This window comes from Elephas maximus, chromosome X, assembly GCF_024166365.1.
Source record: "Elephas maximus indicus isolate mEleMax1 chromosome X, mEleMax1 primary haplotype, whole genome shotgun sequence".
Lineage (NCBI taxonomy): Eukaryota > Metazoa > Chordata > Mammalia > Proboscidea > Elephantidae > Elephas > Elephas maximus.
In genome coordinates this window covers 162,600,076-162,627,250 of record NC_064846.1, presented here as the reverse complement: position 1 = coordinate 162,627,250, position 27,175 = coordinate 162,600,076, and the positions used below count along the sequence as shown (strand labels likewise).

At 41.3% G+C, this 27,175-nt stretch overlaps 1 protein-coding gene across 4 annotated transcripts in view; it reads left to right on the top strand.

Moving 5' to 3' along the window:
• Positions 1–27,175, top strand: part of REPS2 (RALBP1 associated Eps domain containing 2) — a 220,696-nt gene that overhangs the window by 15,070 nt on the left and 178,451 nt on the right. Inside the window, exon 1 of one of the 4 annotated variants that reach the window (XM_049873369.1) lies at positions 22,884–23,374. The exons of the other annotated variants lie outside the window; for them this stretch is intronic. The gene's annotated coding sequence lies outside the window, so the exon portion shown is untranslated. Of the gene's footprint in view, positions 1–22,883; positions 23,375–27,175 lie in introns of those variants that run through there. 4 annotated transcript variants of the gene reach the window in all.

Below are 27,175 nucleotides of genomic sequence, written 5' to 3'. Positions count from 1 at the left end.
TGGTGCTGTAGAGACCCTGTGATGGTTAAGATTGTGTGTCAACTTGGCTGGGTCACGATTCTCTGTGTTTTGGCAGTCATATAATGTTGTGATCACATCCCTGTTGAGATTTGATATGTGATAACCCCCATGATGGGATCTGCTGTGAGTAGCCAGTCAGTTGAAAGGGAGTTTCCTTGGACATGTGGCCTGCATTGAATATAAGTGGACATTTTGGCAAGGCTTGGGGGCTTTTTACTTGCGCTGGATCCTGCAGCTGGCTCCTGATAGTCTGACCTCTGGTTCTTGGAACTTAAGCTAGCAGCTTATCCAGGATCTTGCCTGCTGATTTTGGGATTCGTTGATCTTTGCAGCCTGTAAGCAAGAGGCCTGCTTTCTGATTTGCCAATCTTGGGTTACCAGCCCCTGTGGCTACATGAATCAGGAGAGGCCTCTATCCTGACCCAAGGACTTGGGACATCCCAGCCTCTTCGACTGTGTGAGCCATTTCCTTGATATAAATCTCTCTCTCTATATATGCATTTATATGCTTTACTGATTTTGCTTCTCTAGAGAACCCGACAGACCCTTATGCCCAAGGAAAATAGGTGGCTGCCTTCTTCATTTATATAAAATGTCACATGACTGTGGACGGTTCCAAACATGCACGAACATTAAAAACACCTTCATAGATAGCAGAATGCACACCAATATTCTTCACAGTGTCAGAGGACCTTTGAATTAATTCATTAGACTTCCATGGTGTGATGGTTAAGGTTACGTGTCAACTTGTCTGGACCATGATTCTCAGTGGTTTGACAGTTATGTAATGATGTAGTTTGGCAGTTATGTAATAATGTAATTATCCTCCATTTGGTGATCTGATGTAGTTATTCCCCCATTTTGTGATCTAATGTGAACATCCAATCAGTTAAACAGGGAGTTTCTTTGGGGGTGTGGCCTGTATCCAATATATATGGATGTTCTGGCAAAGCTCATGTGTTCTGGATCCTGCATCCCACCCATCATCCTCTGATCTCTGGTTCTTGGAATGTAAGCCAGCTGTCTGCCACCTGACCAGCAGATCTTGGGATTTGTCAGCTCTTGCAACCCCATGAGCCAGCAGCCTTCTGCCTTACTTGCAGATCTTGGGATTCACCAGCTCCCACACTCTGTGAGCCAGCAGCCTTCTGCCTAACCTGCTGATTTTGGATTTGTCAGCCCCTCCAACCACATGAGTCAGGAGAGGCCCCCAGCCTGATGTCTGACCCACAGATTTAGGGCTTGCCAGCCCCTACAGCTGTGTGAGCCATTACCTTGAGATAAATCTCTCTCTACATATGTTTATATATATATACACTAAACTGGTTTTGTTCGTCTGGAGAACTCAGCCTAAGACATATGGGCTACATTTTTCTCATGTTTTTTAAATGGAAAATTTCAAACAAGCAATTGATAGGATAGCATATTAAGTTCCTTTGCATCATCAACACCTTGCCAGTTTTATTCCATGTACATTCCCACCTTCATTTCCTTCTCCTTCTGTTATCCTGAAGCAAGTCCCAGACATCACATGATTCATAGAGTTATCTTTAAGGAAGGAACCTAGGGGTGGTCAGAGGGAGATGGGATTATGCAAGGGATTAATGTGGTCAGGGAGGTACCCATATCCTATGGTCAAATGAAACCCAAGTGGCATGACGGAAGAATGATTCAACACCATTGAGCCACTGGGAACTCATGCAGGTTAACGGTGCCTTGGAACTGATTGAGAATAACTGGGGAAACCAATAGGGAGATTGAAAAAGTAACATATTGAAGATTCAGGATACAAGATGGATTTGAACATGGTCCTAGTTTCACACACATGAGTAGGGACTGCCCTACTTTAAAGGCATAGAAAATTGGTTTTAAGGAAATGTTGTTTTGCTAGTAATTGGTAACTTTTTTTTAGACGGTTTGGTTCCTTTCCAGGTTTATTCAGACTTTCTAATTGTTTCCTAAAGGTAAGTGTTTAGTCTTTTGTATGTCTGTCATTTTGTTCTTCGGTACACATCTATTGATAGGGCGACCAACCAACTTGGGTTCCTCAGGCTATGGGATTTCCTGGGACGTGGGACTTTCAGTTTTCAATCCAGGATAGTCTTGCGCAAAGTGGGATGGTTGATCACCCCCTACATTGGTTACTGTGTTAGTTATCTATTGTTTATAATGAATTTCCATAAATTTAGCAGCTTTAAACAACACATACTTATGATCTGACGTTTCTGCGGGTCAGCAGTCTGGGCACAGCTTAGATGGGTCCGCAGCTCAGTGTTTCGCAAGGCTGCAATCAAGGTGCCATCAGGACTGAATTCCTTTCTGGAGCCTCAGGGTCCTCTTCCAAGCTCAAATCCAGTTCCTTGTGATTTTAGAGCTGAAGCCTGCAGCTCTCTGGCATGTGGCCCCCTCCACTGGCAGTTTACCGAATGGCGTTTTGCTTCTTCAGGGCCAGCAGGAGGCTCTGTCACTCCAGTCAGCTAAGACAGCCCATCACTTTTGCCATGTCCTGTAGGTTAGATGCAAGTCAAGAGTTTTCCGCCCACACTCAAGGGGAGAGGATGGCACAAAAGCATGGACAGTAGTAAGTGAGAATTATTGGGGGGTCACCCCAGGCTCTTTTTACCACACCTACCTTCCAGAGTTTGTCCAAAGTAGAAACCTACTCTGTTTAGCTTTTTGGGGCCAGAATACATACAAATTTTTGCTCAGCCACTCATTTCAAATTTTTCTTTAAAAAAACTAACATGCATAATTTATTTTCTTATCCCAAGTAGTACTGGAAAATCTATATCTTCACAGATATTTTAAATCTTAGTCTTTGCGCAGTTTGTGTTTTCTCTTAGCCAGTGAGAGGCTGAGAAACAGGTGGAAATGCAGATGTGAATGCCCTGCCTGCCTTGGTAGCCTAGTCCTGCACAGAATGTTCTAGGGCAGGGCTTCAAGCCAGTCTGGTCAGATTGGAGCCCCTACTGAGAACTGGCATTTCCACCCCCATATATAATAAATCAACATCTACCATTTAACAAGATCCCCAGGTGATTCTTATGTATAACTTCCTGGGAACTTGTTAGAAATGCAAATTCTCAGCAGCGTTTTGAACCTGAACGAACTGGTTGAAGCTCCGCTAAGGCAGACCTTCTTAACCTGGGACCAGTTCAGGGACCAGGGAACTTAAGTGTGGGAAAAAATGACATCTTCATGTTTATGTCTAATCCCTAACTAAAATCGAGCATTTCTTTTCAATTTTGAGTTAGACAACAGATCATAATAATATTAGCAGTACCTGTGACTTTTTCGAAAACCCTGGTAGTGTAATGGTTAAGTGCTACGGCTGTTAATCAAAAGGTCGGTAGTTCGAATCCACCAGGTGCTCCTTGGACCCTACTCTGCCCTATAGGGTCTCTATGAGTATGAGTTTTTACCTATAGGACTAGGATATTTTTATATCATAAGTGTTGTAGATATTTTAGTGATAGTTTGCATATATTGGCTAGGTCTTATTTATTGTATTAATAAAGAAGCACATATATTGCTACCACAAAAAATTTTAAAACATTTTGTTAGATGTATTTCAATATATTTTTTCTCTTTTTATGCATTTTAAGTGTTGAATTCTTTGCACTTAAAAACATAACTCTGTGAAGATGTCCAAACACTAGACTGTCAAAGGGGCCACTGCCCCTAAACCGTGAAGAAACCCTGCTCTGAAGAGCCACAAGGTAGTGGGGCTAGAAATATCACTTCTTCATAGTTCGTTCTTTTCCTAGCCTAATGGCTGCAGCACTGCTGGTGAGTGTGGTGTCAGGAATAAGATACCAGGAGGCTCCTGCTCCTGCTCCTGCATGCCTTCCTCCTCCCATTGGCTGGGAAGTGCTCAGCCACTTCTTCCAGGGCCACACCCTGCAGTCCCTGCAGACCCAGCTCTGCTCCAGCCCTTCTTATCTGGTCTTCTCTACTGCCCTTCAAAACTGGCTTCTGGAGATCCCTCTGGAGCAAGTGCCAGGGGTTGTTGGGCCTGTTTTACTTACTCTTATTATCTCTACTTCGCTTCAGAGGTTTTGGCTAGAACCTAGACTTAAAGGAAAAAGCCATTTTAGCAGACTTTAGAAGCTCAGCTCTGCTAACATCACTCAGGACCAGGAGAGGCTATTAACATTAGTTAGCATTAGTGAACAAATGTTTATTTGGACTTAATTCATTTGTAACACTTTGTAGAAGTGTTTACAGGAAAATACCTTTGTTCTGCCTCCTGGGGGTAATAAAGTGTGTCACCTGTGTTAATTTCCTGACTAATTGAAGTAAATCCCATAAATGGCAGCAATTAAGAATGTTTTTTTAAAGGCAGGCTTTCTTAAATGTGTAATGTTTGCCCCTGGTGCCTTCAGAAGAACATATTTAATACAATAATCTCTTTGTTGTCCCCCTTAGTTCAGGGACAGCCTTGTGAAAACCAGATGATTATACAAGAACAGCTTTTTGCCCCTGATGGTATTTGGTGTGCTTTGCTTTTTGAGTTTTTTTTTCCCCTTTAGGATTTCTTTAATATTATTTAAAAATGTTTCAGTTCCTCTCCTTTGCCTACACTCTGGTACCCTTATAGTCCTAATATTGAGAGATGGCAAAATATGTATTTATTCTGTTCTAGATCAAGGTTTCTCAGCCTTGGCACTGTTGTATTTGGGGCCAGATCATTGTTTGTGGTGGGGGCTGTCCTGTGCACTGTAGGATGTTTAGCAGCTTCCCTAGCCTCTACCCACTAGATGCCAGTTGTGACAATCAAGTAATGTCTTCAGAAATCAAAGACTCAAAGAAGAAACTAGTGATGAGTAGTCTTTGTGAACCACAGCCTCCAGAACTACAGGGTGCCTGGCTACCACTACCAACCGTTCTGATCAGGGCAACAATAGACAGATCCTGATAGACTGGGAGAAAAACATGGAACAGAACCTCAAATTCTAAAAAATCCAGAATTTCCATATCAGCTGGAGGACTCCTCAACACTACTGCCCTGAGATACTCTTTAAACCTTGAATTGAAACCAGCCGGAGAGCACCTTTTAGCAAGTAACAGATCGACTCGCAAAATAAAGAATATCACCCTTGAGTACGTACTGTGCTCCTTAAAAAAAAAATCATCTGTGTGAGACCAAACGGTTAATAAGTACTTTAAAATGAAGATGAGAAGGTAAAGGGGCAGGGAAACTAGATTGCTAGAAACAGAACAACCAGAATGGAAATAATGAGAATGTTCACATGTTGTGAAGAGTGTAACCAGTATCACTGGACAATGTGCATAGAAGTTGTTGAATGGGAACCTAAACTGCTGTATAAACCTTCGCTGGAAAACGCAGTAAAATACTATTAAAAAAAAAAGAAAGCCCCCAGACATTGCCAAATTCTCATAACCAAACCACAGGATATAGGTATTTTTATCCCTATTCTAAAGAAAACCAAACCAAGGCACAGAGGTTCAGTAACTTGCCCAAGGCCACATAGGTAAGTGACTTCTGGATGTGTGTGGTCTGGCTCTTTTATCGAGTTGTTTTGTTTAAGAGCTTACTTTGCAAAAAGACCAGATTCCATAAATGATACAGAAAGCAAATATTCAGCAGTACCTTTCATAAGTATTTGGGTTGAAATTCTATCTTTGTTGAGACAAACTAACACGAGCTGGAAAGGGGCGTTTCTGGACGGTGTCTCAATGGCGAGGCTGTTGCTGTCATAGCTATAGCTGTGGAAATGCCAGAATTCTTGGTTAAAGGAATGGTTCCATGGCTGTGTGTCTGAGTAAGGGCCTTGGTCCATTTCTAAGAAGCTTCTGTGGTGTGGTGAAGCAGAACATGGGGCAGTTGAGGGTCAAGGATGACCCACCAAACTTTGGAGCCAGGGAAGCAGTTGGATTGGGAAGAGGTTAAGTATCATTCAGGGTCCCACAGGAAGTGGTATACTCCAAGCATTTTACTGCAGACAGGAATGCCGAAGCATCTAGGGACTAGCAGCTATGGGAAGCCATTACCATCTTGAGACCTGAAGGGACAAGGGGAGGGGCTGTTGATGCCAGAGCTGGGGAAGATGTTTCCCCATACAGGATCAGCAGTTGCAGAAAACACAGCTGTTGCCAGAACTGTAGCCAGGAAAAGGGTGGTGGGGCGAGGGACAACTAACATACCTCTGTCTCCTGCCCGCTGATTTGCTGCAGGTGCCTCTCATTGTCCTAATCCAACTGGGAGCCAGAAGGCAGGGGAGCCTGGGCAGAGTGGAGGAGGAAGTCCTATATGGAAGAAAAGCCAGCTTAACTTCAAGCTGGAGGTGGGACCGCTGCCCAGCATCCTGAGGAGAATGGGGCACAGGCGGTGCCAGGCAGGGCCTGGGTGGACAGACCTCCAGGAGGGAGAAGAAAGGGCTGGGCAACAGCCACTGGTTCCTCTGAGGTTCTTCAGGGAGGCCTTGAGGAATATGACTTTGTCTGTTTGCGTTTGGATGTGGGGTGTGTGTGTGTACTTTTGATGCGGGTGGGTCATTTTCACGGGTTGGAGTATTTCTCCTTGTTCAGGGCACTGGGAAAAACACAGCAATGCAGTACTCCTCTTGGGGATTCTGCCAGGAGTAGCTGCGCATGGTGGGAAAGGTTGCCCTAGGACAGGATTAGTTCAGGGGAGTGAAAAGTGTATAGTAATGCTAAGGGGTAGAGCCTGGTGTTAATTTGTTTTTTTTTTTTTTTTCTTCCCTGAAGGACAGATTCCTGTACAAATTCCTCCTCACCCAAGAAATAGCTGTGTGTTTATATGTGTGCACTCAGGATTTCTTTGTATACTGCTCAGACCTACTAAGGCTCTATTGAGCCAACCAGTGCCCTAAAAAACCCCAACAATGTAGAGTCCTCCTCATATACTGTAAAGTAAAAGCAAATGCAAAGAAATAGCTCTGTTCTCTTTTGCATTCTTCATGGGTTAACATATCTTCTGGAAAACTTGTTGCCATGGTAATGGGATATTATCTATCTCTGTAGTGTACCACATAAAAATAGCCCTTTGTGTTTGAGGATGATGTTAGTGACAGGCGGTCCGGTGAATGTATAGCAGGTTGCTTTGTCAGGAGCAGTTTCCCAGCATTCCATTGTTTAAAGTTGAGAAACCAAAATGAGAATTGATTTTTTTTCCCTCTCTCAAAATATGATTTTATCTGGAAAAGGCAAGTAGTGGTGCTCTGTTTAATTATGAATTACACACCTTCCTTTGTTGGTCAGCTCAATGTGGTGATTGAAGCCCCCTTTCACGGAAATAATGGCTTCTTTTTTTTTTTTTAACACACTCTTCTGTTTGAGCTACAGAGGGTTCAGCACAAGGTTAGGGTGGTGGGGGGCAAGTCGGGATGGTTTTCTCCACCTTGAACAAATGTTCCTGCCTAAGAGCCTCGAATTTATGAACCAGGAAATAGCAAGTGGGCAAGTGGAATATATAAGCTCTGAGCCGTTTATGAAATAACCTCGGGTAGGTTCTTAAATAGAACAGTTTCCTGGTAAAGGTCAGTCTCCATACTGGTGTTAGTATTGCCCTCACAGGTGTAGCCAGGGATGGAATCTGACCCTGATCTTAATTTTGTCTTTGAAAAATCCTTGGTGACATTTCTTGGAGCAGTAACTGTCAAGCATTTTGTCATCATCTCACTTCTTTTCTAGAAATTGGTCTTACATGTAAATAACAGCTTCTTGGTGCTGAAATAAAATGTACTCTCGTTTTGAGAATTTTAGAGACCCTCTTGAGAAATTACCTGGCTGGGAATTGTAGGCCAAAAGTTGTAACTCGAATTCTGGTCTGCATTGTTCTACTGCCGAAATGAAATCGTTGCCTTTGTCTTTTCTCTTGGCGTCACTATGCATATCTCTTTGCTAATAATACCAGAAATAGCTGTTGAGTGGATCGCTGGGTACCTAGTACTGTTCTCAGAACATTTTGTGTGTTAACTCACTTAATTCCCGTAACAATTCTCGAGGGTTTTTGTCACTGTTTTCCAGATAAGGAATAAACGTGCCTTTTGTTTTCTGAGGAGTACATATTGCTGTGCGTGTGATGTCAGCCTTGGTTGCTCCTTCTTGCTTATCAGTGTGATCAAGCGTTTCTGATACTGAAAGCATTCTTTTATATCAGGGGTTGGCAAAATACGGCCCATGGGCCAAATCTCTCTTGCCGCCTGGTTTTTTGTATGGCCTGTGAGCTAAGAATGGTTGAAAAAAATCAAGGGTATTTCGTGACACCTAAAAATTGTATGAAATTCAAATCTGTTTCCATAAACAAAGTGTTACTGGAACAGAGCCACTCTCATTCCTTTACGTCTTGTCCTTGGCTGCCTTTGCGCTACAACGGCAGATACTTACGGCCTGCAAAACCTAAAGTATTTGCTGTCTGACCCCTTATAGAAAACGTTTACCAACCCCTGCTCTGTATTACTCTACATCTAGAATGGGCGATTGTACTGATAATAAAATCAGATTGGATTTACATGCAGGCTCATATTTATTTGAATTCTCTTTTGGTATGCGTTGTATTTTCCTCACTTCCACTGAGTGTTTCTATTTTTTACAAGCTCAGTTGCATCTGCTGTGGCATAACTCAGATATACTCGATTTCAGCTTTCTATACCCATTTTGGTTTTTAACATAACAGATAATCATAACCCTTCCCAAATGAGGGCGAGTAATGAATTTTATCATTCTGCTAGTTAATGTGTTTTCTTTACTAGGTCAGTAATTGTAATACCCCCAGCTCTATTTATTTCTAACTCTATTGCTTTCTACTTTTGGGCTTTCAGCCAACACATAAGCAGTTGACAGTTTAATAATCCTAACTAAGCCACCTGGACTGATTGTGCTATTTTAATTTCATAAATCCTGTATATGCTCAAGATTATATCTTCCACAGCGTCAGGTTGAATTTAACATATTCAGCATAACCAAGTTTGAAATATTCATGCAATTCTTTTTTAAAAATGCTTTCTTCTCCCTTCTCTTTACCCCCACTTTTCAAAAATAACCGCTTTATTGAGATATAATTCATACACCAGACAACTCACCCACTTAAAGTATACAAGTCAACAGCTTTTAGTATATTCAGAGTGCAAGCACCATAATTAATTTTAGAACGTTTCTGTAACCTCCAAAAGAAACCCCATACCAATTAGTAGCCACCCCTCATTTACCCCAGGCCCCACCCCCTGCCCTTTTGTTGCTGTTAGGCACTTCTGACTCATAGCGACCCTGTGTACAACAGAACGAAACACTGCCCAGTCCTGCCCCATCCTCACAATTGTTGCTATGTTTGAGCCCATTGTTGCAGCCACTGTGTCAATCCATCTCATTGAGGGTCTTCCTCTTTTTCAGTGACCCTCTATTTTCTGTCTTGTTAGATCCCCCTATTCTGGACGTTTCATATAAATGGAATATACATGATGTGGTTTTTTGTGGCTGGCTTCTTTTACTTAGCATGACGTTTTCAAGGGTCATCCATGTTATGGCATGTGTAAGTTCTTCATTTTTCTTATGTCCCAATTATGTTCCGTTGTATGGGTATATCATGTGTTATCCGTTAATCAGTTGATGGACATTTGGGTTGTTTTCACTTTAAAAAAAAATTTTATTGTGCTTTAGGTGAAAGTTTATAGCACAAATTAGTTTCTCATTCAAAAATTTATACACAAAATGTTTTGTGACATTGGTAGCAATCCCTGCATTGTGTCAACTGAAAGTTTATAGCACAAATTAGTTTCTCATTCGAAAATTTATACACAAAATGTTTTATGACATTGGTAGCAATCCCTGCATTGTGTCAACATTCTCCTTTCCCTGTTCACCTCGGGTTCCCCGTGTCCATTTGTCCAGTTTTCTTTTCCCTTCCTGCCTTCTCCTCTTTGCTTTTGGGCAGTTTAATGATCCTGACTAAGCCACCTGGACTGACTGTGCTATTTTAACTTCATAAATCCTGTATATGATCAAGATTGTATCGTCTGCATCGTGAGGCTGAATTTAACATATTCAACATAACCAAGTTTGAAATATTCATGGAATTCTTTTTTTAAAATGCTTTCTTCTCCCTTGTTTCTTTCCCCCCGCTTTTTAGAAGTAACCGCTTTATTGAGATTTAATTCCTACACCAGACAACTCACCCATTTAAACTGTTGCCCAATGGTCTTGTATACTTGATTGACCTAAGAAGCATGTTCCTCACGTGTGTTATTGTTTGTTTTATAGGCCTGTCTAGTCTTTGGCTGAAAGGTGGACTTCAGGAGTGGCCTCAGTTCTGAGTTAGCAGGGTGTCTGGGGGCCATAGTCTTGGGGGTTCTTCCAGTCTGTCAGGCCAGTAAGTCTGGTCTTTTTTTTTTGTGTGTGTGAATTTGAATTTTGTTACACATTTTTCTTTTGCTCTGTCTGGGACACGCTATTGTGATCCCTGTCAGAGTGGTCAGCGATGGTAGCTGGGCACCATTTAGTTCTTACGGGCTTAGGCTGGTAGAGGGTATGGTTCATGTGGTCCTTTAATCCTTTGGACTAATATTTTCCTTGTGTCTTTGGTTTTCTTCATTCTCCTTTGTTCTGGACGGGATGGGACCAATAGATGTATCTTAGAATGCTGCTTGCAAGCTTTTAAGATCCCAGAAGCTACTCACCAAAGTGGGATATAGAACATTTTCTTTATGAACTATGTTATGCCAGTTGACCTAGATGTTCCCTGAGACCATGATCCCCCACCCTCAGGCTCAGTAACTCAGTCCCTTAAGGTGTTTGGATGTGTCTAGGAAGCTTCTGTGACTTTGCCTTGGTCAAGTTTTGGTAACTTCGCCTATGATACAGTGTGTTGTCTTTCCCTTCACCAAAGTTACCACTCGTGTACCATCTAGTTATTGATTTCCCCTTCCCATCCCTCCCTTCCCTCTTAACCATCAAAGAGTTTTTTCCTGTGTGTAAGCCTTATTGGGTTTTTATAATACTGGTTTCATACAATATTTATCCTTTTGTGATTGACTTATTTCACTCAGCATAGTGCCCTCTACATTCATCCATGTCGTGAGATGTTTCGTGGATTCATCATTGTTCTTTATTGTAGCATAGTATTCCATTGCGTGTATGTACCATAATTTATCCGCTCATCTGTTGGTGGGCACTTAGGTTGTTTCCATTATTTTCCTATTGTGAATAATGCTGCAATAAACATGGTTGCACGTATGTCTATTCGTGTGACGGCTCTTATTTCTCTAGAATGTATTCCTAGGAGTGGGATTGCTGGATTGTATAGTGTTTCTATTTTTTGTGCTCATTGAAAATACAGTTTCATGGCTCAGTGTATTAGATAATAACAAAATCAAGTTGGTATAAAACTTTCTAAGGAGGCACCATATCATTTTCCATAGTGGTTGTACCATTTTACACTCCCACCAGCAGTGCATAAGAGTTCCAGTCTCCCTGCAACATTCTCCAACATTTGTACTGTTTTGTTTTTTTTGATTAGTGCCAGTAATGTCGAGGTGAGATGGTATTTAAATGTAGTTTTGATTTATATTCTCTAATGACTAATGATCGTTAGCATTTCCTTTTTTGTCTGTTGGCCACGTGAATGTCTTCTTTGGTGAAGTGTCTGTTCTTATCCTTTGCCGATTTTTCAATTGGATTATTTGTCTTTTTGTTGTTGAGGTGTTGAAGTATTCTCTAGAAATGAGAGATTAGATCCTTGTTGGGTATGTCGTAGCCAAAAATTTTTTCCCAGTCTGTAGATTCTCTTTTTACTCTTCTGATGAGCATAAGTGTTTAATTTTTAGGAGCTCCCAGTTTGTTTTCACTTTTTGGCTATTATGAATAATGCTGATATGAACATTCATGTATGTTTTTGTATGGACATGCTTTCGTTTCTTGAGTATATACCTAGAAATGGTATTGTTTGGTTATATGGTAACTCTTTTTGAGGAACTGCTAGACTGTTTTCCAAAGTTGCTGTACCATTTTACATTCCTACCAGCAATGCATAAGGGTTCCAATTTGTCCTCATCCTTGCCAACACTTGTTCTTGTCTGTCTTTTCTGTTGTAGCCATCCTGTTGCTGTTGTTAGGTGCCGTCAAGTCAGTTCCGACTCATAGCAACCCTATGTACAACAGAACGAAACACTGCCCACTCCTGTGCCATCCTCACAATTGTTGCTGTGTTTGAGCCCATTGTTCCAGCTACAGTGACAATCCATCTTGTTGAGAGTCTTCTTTTTTGTAGACCCTCTACTTTACCAAGCATGGTGTCCTTCTCCAGGGACTGGTCCCTCCTGATGACATGTCTAGAGTACATGAGGGTGTGAAGTGGTATCTCATTGTGGTTTTTTTTTTTTTTTTTTTTTTTTTTTTTTTTGATGGCTAATGATTTTCAGCATCTTTTCATGTGCTTATTGGCCATTTGTGTATCTTCTTTAAAGAAATGTCTGTTCAGGTACTTTGCCCATTTTTAATTATTTGTCTTTTTATAAAATACTGAGTTTTAAGAATTATTTACCTATTCTAGATACAAGTCCTTATCAGATAAATGATTTACAAATATTTTCTCCCATTATGTGGGTTGTCTTTTGCCTTTCTTGATGATGTTCTTTGAAGCACAAAAGTTTTTAATTTTGATTAGACCTAATTTATCTATTTTTTTCTTTTGTTGCTTGTGACTTTTTTTTGTGTGTGTCTTATTTAAGAAATTATTGCCTAATTTATAGTCACAAGGCTTTACTTTTGCTTTCTTCTGAGAGTTTTATAGTTTTAGCTCTTATATTTAGGTTTATGATCCACTTTGAGTTAATTTTTCAGTTGCTGTGAGGTAGCGGGATATCCAATGGCCTGGCATCATTTGTTGTAAAGACTATATTCTTTCTCCCATTGAATTGTTCTTGGAACCCTTGTCGACAATCAGTTGACCAAAATATAAAGCCTTGTTTCTGGACTGTCAATTCTATTCTACTTATCTATATTTCTATCCTTATGCCAGTACCATACTGTCTTGATTTATTTCATCTAATTTTTTTTGACTTTATAAAAATGTTTATTGAAATTAGTATATAAGCATATTTTTCCACTTTTGCAATAACTTAGAAGTTTAATTTATGTCTTTTTTTTAATTAACTTTTATTAAGCTTCAAGTGAACGTTTACAAATCCAATCAGTCTGTCACATATAAGTTTACATACATCTTACTCCCTACTCCCACTTGCTCTCCCCCTATTGAGTCAGCCCTTTCAGTCTCTCCTTTCGTGACAATTTTGCCAGCTTCCCTCTCTCTCTATCCTCCCATCCCCCCTCCAGACAAGAGTTGCCAACACCATCTCAAGTGTCCACCTGATTTAATTAGCTCACTCTTCATCAGCATCTCCCCCCCGCCCCCGCTGACCAGTCCCTTTCATGTCTGATGAGTTGTCTTCGGGGATGGTTCCTGTCCTGTGCCAACAGAAGGTCTGGGGAGCATTGCTGCCGGGATTCCTCTAGTCTCAGTCAGACCATTAAGTTTGGTCTTTTTATGAGAATTTGGGGTCTGCATCCCACTGATCTCCTGCTCCCTCAGGAGTTCTCTGTTGTGCTCCCTGTCAGGGCAGTCATCGATTGTGGCCGGGCACCAACTAGTTCTTCTGGTCTCAGGATGATGTTATTTCATCTAATTTTAAGGTTCACTTTTTTTTTCCCTGAACAATTAAAATTAGGATGTTTCGCAGTTGGTGGTGTCTTAAAATTGCATTAAAGCCTGCAGCCCGGGTGTTACTGGCTTGGGAGACAATACTGGAGACTAGAGTGGAACCCTGTTAATTCCTAGGAACTAAAGGATTGGGAGGTGGGGGTGGTGAGAGAGGTGGTAAGTTGGATGTTTTCCCAGGTTTAGCAGCAATCCCAAAGTGAGAATCAAAAATTGGCTAGCTTTACATAATTTCAAAGCCCAGTACTAATAAATACAGTTTTTTTTTTAATGGATTATTTGAAGAAATGTGGCATCATGAACAAAATTTCAAAATTCTCATGGAGCTCAGACTTCCTGGAGCCATGGAGGCTGGATGAACTCCTGAAACTGTTGCTCTGAGATAGTCTTTAAACCTTAAACCAAAAATACCCCTAAAATCTTCTTAAAACCAAACTGTAGTTTAGTTTAACCAGTAAAAAATATCTGTCTTGAACATTATGGTCTTTTAAGATCTATCTATGTGGGATCAAAGTGACAGGAGCAACTCGAAAGATTAGATAGGAACCATAGGGGGCAGTGAGTTCATGTTAACAAGGGAGGAGCAACTCAGAAAACGGTGAGAAGGGTTGCACAACTAGAAGAATATAAGCAGTGTCACTGAAATGTACTTGTAGAAATTATTGAATTTGTGTATGTTCTGCTGTGTATATCCTCAATAACAACAACAAAAAATAAATTATATTAAGAAAAGAAATGCTGCATCAGCAAATGGTGTTTGTGGCACAGTGGACAACACCATGGAGAAACGTTGACATCGACTGCTCTGAATCAGAAAGATTGACAAAAGTCCAAATTTGAATGTGAAGAACTTTTAGGTACACCTGATTAATCTTCCTTCCTTTTTTGTGTATATATGTGTGCTAAATGAAAAATTCAATTAAGCCTAAAGAGCTCCTTTAATAAGTCTAAAATAAGTACTAAGTGGTAAAGCAGTGTTTTGTTAGTGGTACCTACAATAATGGTGTCTTAGATTTGAAATGCCGTTATCCTCCTGCTTACTGCTCTGTGTATACCTCAGAGGGAGCTGGATCCTTTCCCAGAGTCTGTCATATGAATTGACTTTCTCTTGGTTTCCACTTCTGCAGTCATTAATATGTCCATCTGTTGTCCAGCCACCATAATTTTATTGACCTGTCTTGTCTGCTGTTGTCTCCTTCCCCTTTCTCATGTGCTCGTGGGTTTAAGTCTAATTTTATTTAAAGAAAAAAAAATCCCTGTATTTGGAGTGGGAGTGGAGATTAACAAAGGAGCCTGGGTGGCACAAGCAGTTTGTGATCAGCTGTTAACCTATTCAAATTAAGGAAATTTAATATCGATATAGGAAACCCTGGTGGCATAGTGGTTAAGTACTACGGCTGCTAACCAAAGGGTTGGCAGTTCAAATCCGCCAGGCGCCCCTTGGAAACTCTGTGGGGCAGTTCTACTCTGTCCTATAGGGTTGCTATGAGTCGGAATCGACTCGACGTCACTGGGTTTAATATCGATATAATATTCTGATCTGTAGTCCATATTCCAATTTTGTCAATTGTCTCCAAAACATCCTTTGTAGGAATCTTTTTTTTTTCCTTCCTGATACAGGATCCAGCCCAGGATCATGTATTGAATTTATTCGTCCTGGCTTCTGTGACCTGTAACAGTTACTGTAAGCCTTTCTTTGTCTTGCATGACATTGACATCTTAGACAATGACATGTCATTTCCCCATTTTGTAGAATGTACCTCAGTTTGGGCTTGGTTGATATCTCCTCATGTCTTGATTCAAATGAGTGTATTTTTGTCTGGAATACTGCCTAACCGATGGGTTTTTTTTTTTTTTGCAGATAATGCATCTGTTGGCACATGGTGTTTGACTGCATCTTTTTGGTGATTTTAAAATTGATCGTTGGGTTAAAAAGTGTTGTCTGGTTGAGTCTGAGTGTGTTTTTAGATATGGCATATCAGAATAGTCAATACCTTGAAGACTCTTCGTCACAACAGTGTTGAAATGGAAAAATTATGGTTGAAGAGGCTTTCAAAGCCATTTCATTTGACATTACCTAACATGAGAATCCAACTGTTTTTAGCTTTTCTTTCTTGAGTCATTTTCCACCATTGAAATATTAATGCATGACTTAGCCACTCATGACTATTTTATTTCCTCATGCTGGTGTTTTATGTGCCATCACAGTATTTTAGAATAAGCACTAGCTTCTTGCATTATCTGGAACAAGGTCACTCAACTTTTGTTCCCAAATCAGGGCCGTGATAAAAATATTTGCCATATAATACAGGGCAATTTTTGGCTTTTAGCTTGAATTACTGTATAGTAAGCCCAAATCCTGCTAAGTGAAGCACTTTTCTTCTGAAAGTTAACAGAAATGTTTCAGAATCATTAGTTTGGTGATTTTAACATGCATGCTTTTATTAACTACGTTTTTATGCCCGGTTTGTAAATAAACTGAAATGGCAGGATAAAATGATTTTCCTCGAATCACAGAGGAAATTATTGTAACCTTTTGGTTTGCTAATCTATACCTCTAGGGATAGGGCATTTTGGAGGAGGTAAAGGCATAGGAGTCCTGGATGGCACAAAAAGTTAAGTGCTCAACTACTAGCTGAGAGGTTGGTGGTTCTAACCCACCCAATGGCACCTGGGAAGACAGGCCTGGCAATCTGCTTCTGAAAGGTCACAGCCTTGAAACCCCTATGGAGCAGTTCTGCTCTGCACACACGGGGTCACCATGAATCAGAATCGACTCAACAACTAACAACAGCAAAGGCAAAGACCACCACCCATCTGTTAGTTTGTCTTACTGTGGTGGCTTGCATGTTGCTATGATATTGGAAGCTATGCCACTGGTATTTCAAATATCAGCAGGGTTACCCTGGATAGATTTCAGCAGAGCCTCCAGACTATGACAGACTATGAAGAAAGGCCTGGTGATCTACTTCTGAAAATCAGCCAATGAAAACCCTATGGGTCACAAGATAATATTGTCTAATATAGCACTGAAAGATGAGCCCCCTAGGTTGGAAGGCACAAAATACACAGTGGCGACAACAATGTCCTCAAGCATACCAATGATCATGAAGATGGCACGGGACTGGACAGTGTTTTGTTTGTTGTACATGGGGTCGCCATGAGTTGGAGCCAATTCAGTGGCAACTAACAACGACAGCAACAAGCAGCAAAGAGAGGGGAAATTAACTCCTCTGTGGTAGCAGACTGGAGTTTCAGTGGGCTGATAGGTTTTCATCTTGGCTGCCTGTCAATTCGATATAGTTACTCAGATCATCTACGCTTTTGTATATGGCTCAGTAGGTATGAATTGGAATAAATCCTAGCTGTGTTAGAGGCAGGGCTCTGAACCGGTTTGTTTGCATTCCCTCCTGGATCTACTGATTCAGAATCTACAGTTTAATAAGATCCCCAGGTGATTCTTATGTATAACTTACTGAGAATTTGTTAGAAATGCAAATTCTCACCAGGGAACTTGTTAGAAATGCAAATTCTCAGCCAGGGTTCCAACTGGACCAATGAGTTGGAAACCCTAGGTAGAGGCCTATGGTTCATAAAGGCACTTTCCTACTGCTGTCTTTGTGTATCCCTCTTCCTTGATCTGTAAGGACCTCTGAGTGCTTTTTATGGGGCAGGGATAACAAAACTAACTTCTCTCTAAAGGGTGCTTTGGGACAAAACTGGACAACACTTTGCAGAGTAGAAAGGGCTCCTTATTCTTAGTAACATTCCTCAGTGTTCTTCAGGGGCCCACCCACTCCCAGCCATTTTGCAAAGGAATATTTATTAGAACTAATTTTAATAGCACCATAGGATATAGATATCAAGGCCATGTGTCCCACTTTGCCTGGAGCTGAAGCAATAGCTATAGGTTTAAAAACACTCAAATAATAAAATTGCCCAGATGACCCACCTAGTCCTTTGCTATATGGTGTGGGTGTCTCTTTCATTTCCTTGCCAAATTTAACAAGGTCTTGAAGCTGTTAGCAGATTCCTTGGTTCAGGTGGGCTGTCAATGGAAGAGAACTCTAGGACCTGCCTGTTGTGGGTGTTATGCTTCTGAGGGATTAGCTTATTGATAAATTGCATATAACCTGTCATCAGGTATCTGCCGAACAGTTTATAGGGTTTCCCTAGCGTTCACACAGCTGGGGAGGATTCCTAGGGGCAAAGGTTGTTTACCTGAAGATTCAGTAGTTACTTTAAGGGTCCTATTCCGGGCTTCCTGCTCTTGGGAGACCTTAACTTGAGTGAGGTAGCCGCTTACCACCAATACATGTAGGGCCTTAATGATGCCTTTGTGATGAGATGGGTAATCCAATTCTTGCTGATACTAACTCCTGCCTGAGGATTAAGGATGGATGACTTTGAGGTTTTCAGCCAGCTGGAAGGACTCTTGTTTCCTTTCCACTCTTGTCTGAATAATGCTCAGGCCACCTTACCATCATCTCTGGTAGTACCAAAAAGTTCGTGCCAAGGGTGGTGCCTGTCTGTTTTGGTTATATATTAGTGCCTGAAAGCCCACCCCAGAACTTAGCGGCTTACCATAACCACTCTCAAAATTTTCTCACTCAGGAATTTGGGAAGGTCTCACCTGGGTAGTTTGTCTCTGCTCTCGATGGCCTTGGTTGGGTGGCTGGAGCTGGAGGTTCCACTTCCAGCGTGGCTTGTATACTCATCAGAATGGCTCCTCTATGTCCTTGGCCTCTCACATTCTTCATGTGGTATCTCTCCTCCAGGCTTTTCCCACATGCTGTCAGCTTCTTGCATCATGGTGGTTTACGGGTACTTGTGCTTCTTATGGGCAGTGATAAAGTGAAAGCTGAGAACCTATTTTCAAGTCACATACTGGTAAAAACATTTACTATGTCTCACATACTTTGGACATATTAGCAGGAGGGATCAGTCCCTAGAGAAGGACATCATACTTGGTAAAGTAGAGGGTCAGTGAAAGAGGAAGACCCTCAACGAGATGGTTTGACACAGTGGCTTCAGCAATGGGCTCCAGCACAGCACTGATTGTGAGGATGGCACGGGACCAGGCAGTGTTTCTTTCTGTTGTACATACGGTTGCTATGAGTTGGAACTGACTCAACGGCACCAAACAACAACATTGGGATTGTGATGTTTATCTTTCTATTTTGATATGATTTATAACCCAGTCAGGGTAGAAAACTGAAGGAAAGAAGGAACTCTTCATTTCCTTTGCTCTTTGTGTGGATAAACGGGTTGTCCAAATAGCAGAGGTTCAACTTTCGACTTGTTTGGATTACTGAGAACCATCTTTCAGAAATGATTTCATAATGCTGTCCTGGCCATCTGGTGTGAGCACAGGAAGACCTTTTACTCAGAGTAAGCTGACAATAATAAGTTGAAACATCTTTATAATAAATATATTTGTACAGCTTTTCTAGTCCCAGGTTATTGAAACTCTGTCAGCCTTGGCTGATTTCCCTGTGCTCTCTGTGCCCTTGTGGTTTTTTTTTTTTTTCCTAGAGCCACTCCTGCTGACTTCAAAAGGATGCTCTTAGCACTAAAAGCAAGCGGGAGCGGCATTGCTGGGGTGCAGTCTTGGTGAGGGTAAGGCTGGGATTCTACTACAGTCATCCTACTGAGTTTCCGGTGGTAGACGGGCTTGGTAAGAAGAGGTACTACATAAAAAGATAAAATGGCTTTTCTTAACGTCAGCATCTGATTCTCTGCCCTCTTCACCCTAGTAACGATTGATAACACAAAACAGATGTGCTTTGGACAAGAGGAAAATAGCAGAACTGGGTCTTTCTATGATCTTATTATTTGTAACACTGAGTATTTAAAATAGGGCAAGTTATGTTGATGATGACTAGAAATTGTGGGGCATTTAGTGACATGTGAAGCGAAATTATGACATAAAGGTGAGAAATTACATGGCTCCCAGCTTCTAACACCTTTATCTTCTTATGGCTTAAATTAATACATGATCAGTTTTTAATGCAATAAAGGAAATTTCTGAAAAGGTTTGTCTAAGTTCAGAGTGCTGTTTATATTACAGACACAATGCTGAATTTACCAAGCAGTGTAAACACATCCTGTGTCAGGGTTTTGAGTGCCCATAAGCAATTCCCTAGAATTATTTGGAATACTCAGATTACAGGCCTCCCCCCTTCCATACACCGTATTATCACGCACTGCAGGACTCTTTATAGGATGTCAGATACGGGGGAGGATTTAAATGAATTCTCTTAAATGCTTCACGGGATAAGATGATCCAATGGGAACTGAATGTTTTCAATTAGGACGTTTCCATGGATACCATTAAGAGTGCCAAAATTCATAGCCACAGGAGATTTTTACTAGCTTCAGTATTGATTAAGAAATCTGTGAACAATCTTAAATGGAGGAGGTATGTGGAAGGTGAATTCTGGGGATAGTATAACATTTGCTTTCTCTGCCATGGTTAAGGGGTAGTCCAGAAAACATTCCAGGCAGCCAGACAAGTCTAACAACAGGATTTATGTCAAGAGAATGTCCAGAATAAAAGTGAGGATGGCTTACTTCTTTTGTCCCAGGCGTAGATGCTGTTTGTTTCTTTATTAACATGAGCCTGCTTAATGTGCTGGTTATAAGGCATTAGCAGCATTGGAAAAAAAAAAAAAAAGACAACCTCTTGTATCTATGTCGTTTATGAGGAAAACCCCCTAAATTGTGTCTGGCAGACATTGAAAAATTTGTATCCCTCTGGGAAAGTCACATCTTAGGTTATTAATAATTTTTTAACACAAGGGTTCTTAACCTGGGTTCTCAGATCTCCAAGGGGTCTGTGGGTAGCATTTAAGGGGATCCTGACCTTGGATGGAGAAAAAAGTACATCTTTGTTTTCACTAACCATGGACATTTCGCATCCTCATCCATTAATGAATGTAGGCAAGAAACCACAGTAGCATTAGCCCTGCCTGTGCCTTTGTCACCTACCAGTCACAGATGTTTTCATATTGCATCACAGCTGTGGTCGATATCTTGAATACAGTTTATGCTAATGACTCCTTTTGAAATTTTGGTAGTTATTAGAGTTATTTTTTGTTGTTCCTTAATGCCATAATAACAAAAATACATGTTACTGTATCAGAAATTCATTTTTTATAGTATTTTAAGAACTCTTACAATATACTTGGCTTCATTTGTCATCCTGTTTTATTTTTTGCATTTAAAAACATCATTGCTAAAAGGGATCCATAAGGCCTCACCAGATTGCTAGAGGAGTCCATGGAACCCCATGTCCAAATGAAGTGCAGATTATAAGAGATACCCGAATTTTCTCACTACGGTTTCAGAAAGCAGTTTCCTACTTAAGGGCCTTTCATAGAAAATCTTTAAACAAAAATGAAAGTTTAAAAGGGAATTCTTTTCTGTTGGCTGATTCATGAGCCCCAAGAAGTACTTGACAGTCATCTTTGACTTTCATTTGACAATTTGTCTTCGGGTGATAAAGTAGTACCATGGGCAGAAATTTCGGAAGAAAAGGCATTTGGGCCTATGATGGATTATATTCTGTAGAAAGCTGTTCAACTCCTGGGAGGGAGAAAGGTTCCAAGTCAATTCCTTGTGGATGGTGTCTCTGGCCTCTTCCTTTCCTGGGGCAGATACAGAGCTTGGATGCCCCCTGGGAATCAGGGCCCTACTCTCATGGAGCTGTTCTCTGGCTTTCCCTGGTGAGGAGCCATCTGAGATTTAGTCATGAAACCCTGTCGGCCGTGGCTGTGAGGAGGAATGCAGAAAACATGACTGCAGGGAGGTTTAAGTAAAATGCCATGCCTGGCATTATTATTTTGCAAAAAGTGGCCGAATGAATTTGCTGTGATGTGAGCATCCTTTGGGTCTGTTACTTGACTCTGGGTACCCGCTTTGCCCTTGAGGCAGAATGCTGAACGAGCACAGATAAGGAGTAGCAGGTAGGTGGGGCTTGGTTCTGTGACAGATGCTATCTTGCGAACAAAATTATATATTTTTGTGACACTGCAAATCCATTTTTATCCCACCTCAAGCTTGTGAATCTAGGCCCTCCACCTTCTTCTGTTCCCAATTTACCTTTTCTTCTTCTCCTTGTAGGGAAGCAGTTGTTCAGAGTGGGATTCAGCAGTGTAGCTGATAGCGTGGATTATCCCTACCTACAGGCAAACATTGTGTCCCATTTATTCCACAGTGATTTGGGAAACAGGGACAACAACGACGATAATAACAGAAAAAAAACCAGTTTTTTTTCTTGTAACTTTTAAAAATAGTAGCTTTATGGCGATATAATTCATATACCATACAAGTCTCCCTTTTAAAGTATACAATACAGTGGTTTTCAGTCTATTCACGGAGTTGGTGCAGCCATCAGCGCAATCAATTTCAGGACATTTTTGCTACCTCCAAAAGAAACCCCGTACCCATTAGAAGTTGCCCTCCATTCCCCTCTCATCTTACCCCCTGGTAACCACTAATCAATCTACTTTCTGTCTCTGTGGATTTGCCTGTTCTGGACATTTCATGTAAATGGAATCATACAGCATGTGGTCTTTTGTGTCTGGCTTCTTTCATTTAGCGTAACGTTCTCAAGGTTCATCCTTGTTATAGCATGTATCAGGACTTCATTTCTGCTTATGGCCGCATACTATTCCATTGTATGGATGGACCACATTTTGTTTATCCATTCATTGGTTGATGGGTATTTGGGTTCTTTCCACCTGTTGATGATTGTGAATATCGCTGCTATGAATATTCACGTACAAGTTTTTGTTTGAATGCCTGTTTTCAATTGTTTTGGAGAAATATGTAGGAATCAAATATATATGCATTTTTTGAAAGAAAAACGTATTTTAATTTTCTTCTTAAGTAATCAGTTAATGGCTGTGTGTGCCTGTTGAACACTGCACAGCTTCTTACACGTTGGAATCAGATTAGACACTGCTACCTTCATATCCACATTAATATTCCCACATATTTATAGTTTGCACATGTATCTGTGTAAGTACAGAAAAGAAATGTTGAGTGGAACTAGAGGAGTTGAAGTACTTTTACTCTTCATTTTTTTTTTTTACATTTATTGTGCTTTAAGTGGGAGTTTACACAGCCAGTTAGTTTCCCATTCAACAACGCATATACAAGTTGGTCCAGGACATTGGTTGCTATCCCCTCAGTGTGTCAGCACGCTCCCCATTTCCACCCTGCCTTCCCGGTTATGGAGCCCTGGTGGTACAGTGGTTAGGAGCTCAGTTGCTAACCAAAAGGCCAGTAGTTCAAATCTACCAGCTTCTCCTTGGAAACCCTATGGGGGCAGTTTTCCTCTGTCCTGTAGGGTCGCTATGAGTTGGCATCGACTCGACGGCAATGGATTTTGTTTGGTTTGGTTCTGCGTTTCCATCCCTCCAGTTTCCGTGCCCCTCCTTGCCTTCTCATCTTTGCTTCTGGGCAAATGTTGCCTGTTTGGTCTCGGGTAGTTGATTGTTCTAAGGACACTTTCCTCATGGGTGTTATTGTTTATTTTATAGGTACCAGTCTAGTATTTGGCTGAAAGGTGACCTCTGGGAGTGGCTTCGATTCCAGTTTGAAAGGATGTCTTAGGGTGATAGTTTCGGGGGTTCGTCCAGTCTCTATCATTCAGTAAGTCTGGTCTTTTTTATGAATTTGAGTTCTGTTCTACATTTTCTCCCATTCTAACCAGGACCTTCTACTGTGATTCTGGTCGGAGCAGTTGGTAGTGGTAGCTGGGCACCATCTATTCTTCTGATCTCAGGCTAGAGGAGGCTGTGGTTCAGGTAGGCTATTAGTCTTTTGGACTAATTTCTTCCTTGAGTCTTCCTTTGCTCCAGATGGGAAGAGACCAGTAGTTGTATCTTAGATGGCTGCCTGCAAGCTTTTAAGACCCCAGATACTACTTACCAAATTGGAATGTAGAACATGATGAGCTATGTTATGCCAGTTGAACTAGATGTCCCCCAAGACTATAGTCCTTAGCCTTCAAGCCCAGTAAGTAACTCAGTCCCAAGAGGTGTTTGAATATGTCTAAGAAGTTTCCATAGCTCTGCCCCCTATGTGCCCTATTATATATATGAATATATATGCAGCACATACAAATATGTATATACAGTTACCCACAGCTATACCTACCCATATATGCATGGGCAGGTACTTGCATACATCCTTCCTCATCTATAGAGCATACATGCCTACCTATGTAACCTCTCACAGATTTTCCGTTTTATTACTGTTGTTGTAGAATTATATTGGTATAGTAGTTATTGTAGTCGTCCTTTATTCTTGCATAACTCTCAGTGTCTTCATTTACCTTGGTCATGTTGTGCTGACTTCCCCATATTGTGTATTGCCTTTGTCTTCACCAGAATTAACACGTGTCTACCTTTTTTTTTTTTTACCCTGGTGGTGTAGTGGTTAAGTGCTACAGCTGCTAACCAAGAGGTCAGCAGTTCGAATCCGCCAGGCACTCCTTGGAAACTCTATGGGGCAGTTCTACTTTGTTCTGTAGGGTTGCCATGAGTTGGAATCGCCTCGACAGCAGTGGGTTTGGTTTTGGTTTTGGTTTACTACCTAGTAAGTGATTCTCCCTTCCTCACCCTCCCATCCCTGGTTAACCATGAAAGAACGTTGCTTTCTGTGTGTAAACCTATTCTTAACTTTTTATAGAATTGGTATCATGCAGAATTTGTCTTTTTGTGGTTGACTGCACTCAGCATAATGTCCTCCAGATTCATCCATGTTATAAGCTGTTTGATGGGGAATCAAGTATATTTTTGAAAAATGAAATTAAATTCAAATTCAATGTTACAGAACCCATGAAACACTTCTAGAAATTGTTCATTTCTACAGGGCACAGTTTGCAAGCCAGTGTTGAAGTGGAGAGCATTGATGTTTTTGTGTGTCTAAGGGTTGATAGACTGACTGCATGATTGCTTACAAATACTCATTGCCCCTTTCTTGATAACAGCCTTGGCCATGGACTTGCTTTGGCCTGTGAGGGGAAGTGATGTGTGCCGTCTTCCAGGCAGAAACTTTATGAGCTAGCATGTGGTTTGGATGTCTCCCTTCCCCTCTGCCATGACAACCGGTGATATACCAGATGGAGGCAGCTCCATCAGCCTGGGTTCCACAAAGAAAATGAAATTGGGCAGAGCCCAACTGTATGTAGCATGAGCAAGAAACAAAATGTTGCTTAAAGCCACTGAGACTTGTTGGCTGATATTTTAGCACAGTGGTTCTCAAGCAGAGGTGATTTTTCACGCCTCTCTCTCATCGCTGAGACATTTGACAATGTCAGGAGACATTTTTTTTGGTTGTCACAACTGGGGTGGTACTACTGGGATCTAGTGAGTAGATGCTACTAAACATCCCACAATGCACAGGACAGACAGCCCCCAAAGCAAAGAATGATCTGGCCTGCGGTGTCAGTAGTGCTGCTTCAGCACAACCTAGTTTATTCTGATTAGTGCGGGGGCGTTGAGAAGATTAAGTGAAACATGGAACATGTTACATAAAACACTTAACACACGCGGGGTGCTTTTTTTTTATAATTATGTGGCAGAGCCTGGCAATAGCTTTGATGTCTTCCCTTACATCCATGGGAAATGGGGTGTTTTCCAACTTCCCTGGGGTTCAGTTTAATTGTAGTTCTGTTCATAAATCAAGACTCAGCAGAATCATATTCCTTACAAAAGGAAGGGAACTACCATTAAATGCTTATTTGGTGCCAGGCCCTTTGTGTATATTTTAATTTTTACAAATACTCTGAAATTGGTATTTCCATCTCTGTTTTGTTTTAGATGAAGAAATTGGGTCACTGAAGTTAAGTAATTTGACAGAGATCACACAACTTGTAGGTGGTGGGTCTAGAATTTGAACCAGATCTGTCTGCTTCCAGAGCCTTGTTCTTTCCACAATGCTATACCACCTCTTTAGCATTGGTTTCAACATGAACAAATGAGGACAAGGCCTGATTTATAACAATTATGTGTTGTATTGTTATCTATTGCTGTGTAACCAAAAACAAAACAAAATAACAACAACAAGAAAACCAAACCTGTTGCCATCGAGTCGATTCCAACTTAGAGCGATCCTGTAGGACACAGAACTGCCCCATAGGGTTTCCAAGGCTGTAAATCTTTACGGAAGCAGACTGCCACAACTTTCTCCCATGGAACGGCTGTTGGGTTCAAACTACTGACCTTTCAGGTGGCAGCCGAGTGCTTAACCACTGCACCACCAGGGTTCCTTTTTTTTGTATTTTGATTGTGTATGTTAATTTTATTTTAAGTGAAAGTTTGCAAATCAAGTCAGTCTGTCATACAAAAATTTATATACACCTTGCTATATACTCCTAGTTGCTCTCCCCTTAATGAGACAGCACACTCCTTCTCTCTACCCTGTATTGCTGTGCCCATTCAGCCAGCTCCTGGCCCCCTCTGCCTTCTCATCTCCCCACCAGACAGGAGCTGCTTACATAGTCTCATGTGTCTACTTGAGCCAAGGAGCTCACTCCTCCCCAGTATCATTTTCTATCTTATAGTCCAGTCCAATCCCTTTCTGAAGAGTTGGCTTTTGGGAATGATTCCAGAAGGTCTGGGGACCATGACCTCCGGGTTCCTTCTAGTTTCAGTCAGACAATTAAGTCTGGTCTTTTACGAGAATTTGAGGTCTGCATCCCACTACTCTCCTGCTCCATCAGGGATTCTCTGTTGTGTTCCCTGTCAGGGCAGTCATCGTGGTAGCCAGGCACCGTCCAGTTCTAGGGTTCCTTTTGCTGTGTGACAAATTACCTCAAATCTTAGCAGGTTAAAACAACAGTTATTAACCCACATAGTTTCTGAGCATCAGGAACCCAGGAGAAGCTTAGCTGGGTGTTTCTGGCTCAGGGGCCCTCGGGTGGTTGCAGTCAAGTTGTCCTCCAGGGCTGCAGTCATCTGAAGGCCTGATTGGGGCAGGAGGATCTGTTTCCATGATGGCTCCCTCACCTGACTGTTGTCATCATGCCTCAGTGCCTTGCTGGCTGTTGGCAGGAGGCCTCAATTCCTCATGATGTGGGCTTCTCCTCTGGGGCTGCTTACTTGATTGTCTTCACAACATGGCAGCTGGCTTCCCTTAGAGTGAGTGATCTGAGAGAGATAGCAAGGTAGAAGCCATAACATCTTTTATGACTAAGCTTCAGAAGTCATATATCATCACTTCTGCCATATTCTATTAATCACATAGACAGCCCTGATACAGTGTGGGAGAGGACTCTCCAAGGGCATCATGAATCTTAGGAGGCGGGGGTCATTGGGGACTGTTTTGGAGGCTGGCTGTCACGTGCGTAGAAGCCTTATTTCCCATACTTGTAAAATTATAAATTGCATTTCCTTTTCATATTCTAAACTTCTAAGTCCTTATTTCATAATTTGAAGTACCAAAAAC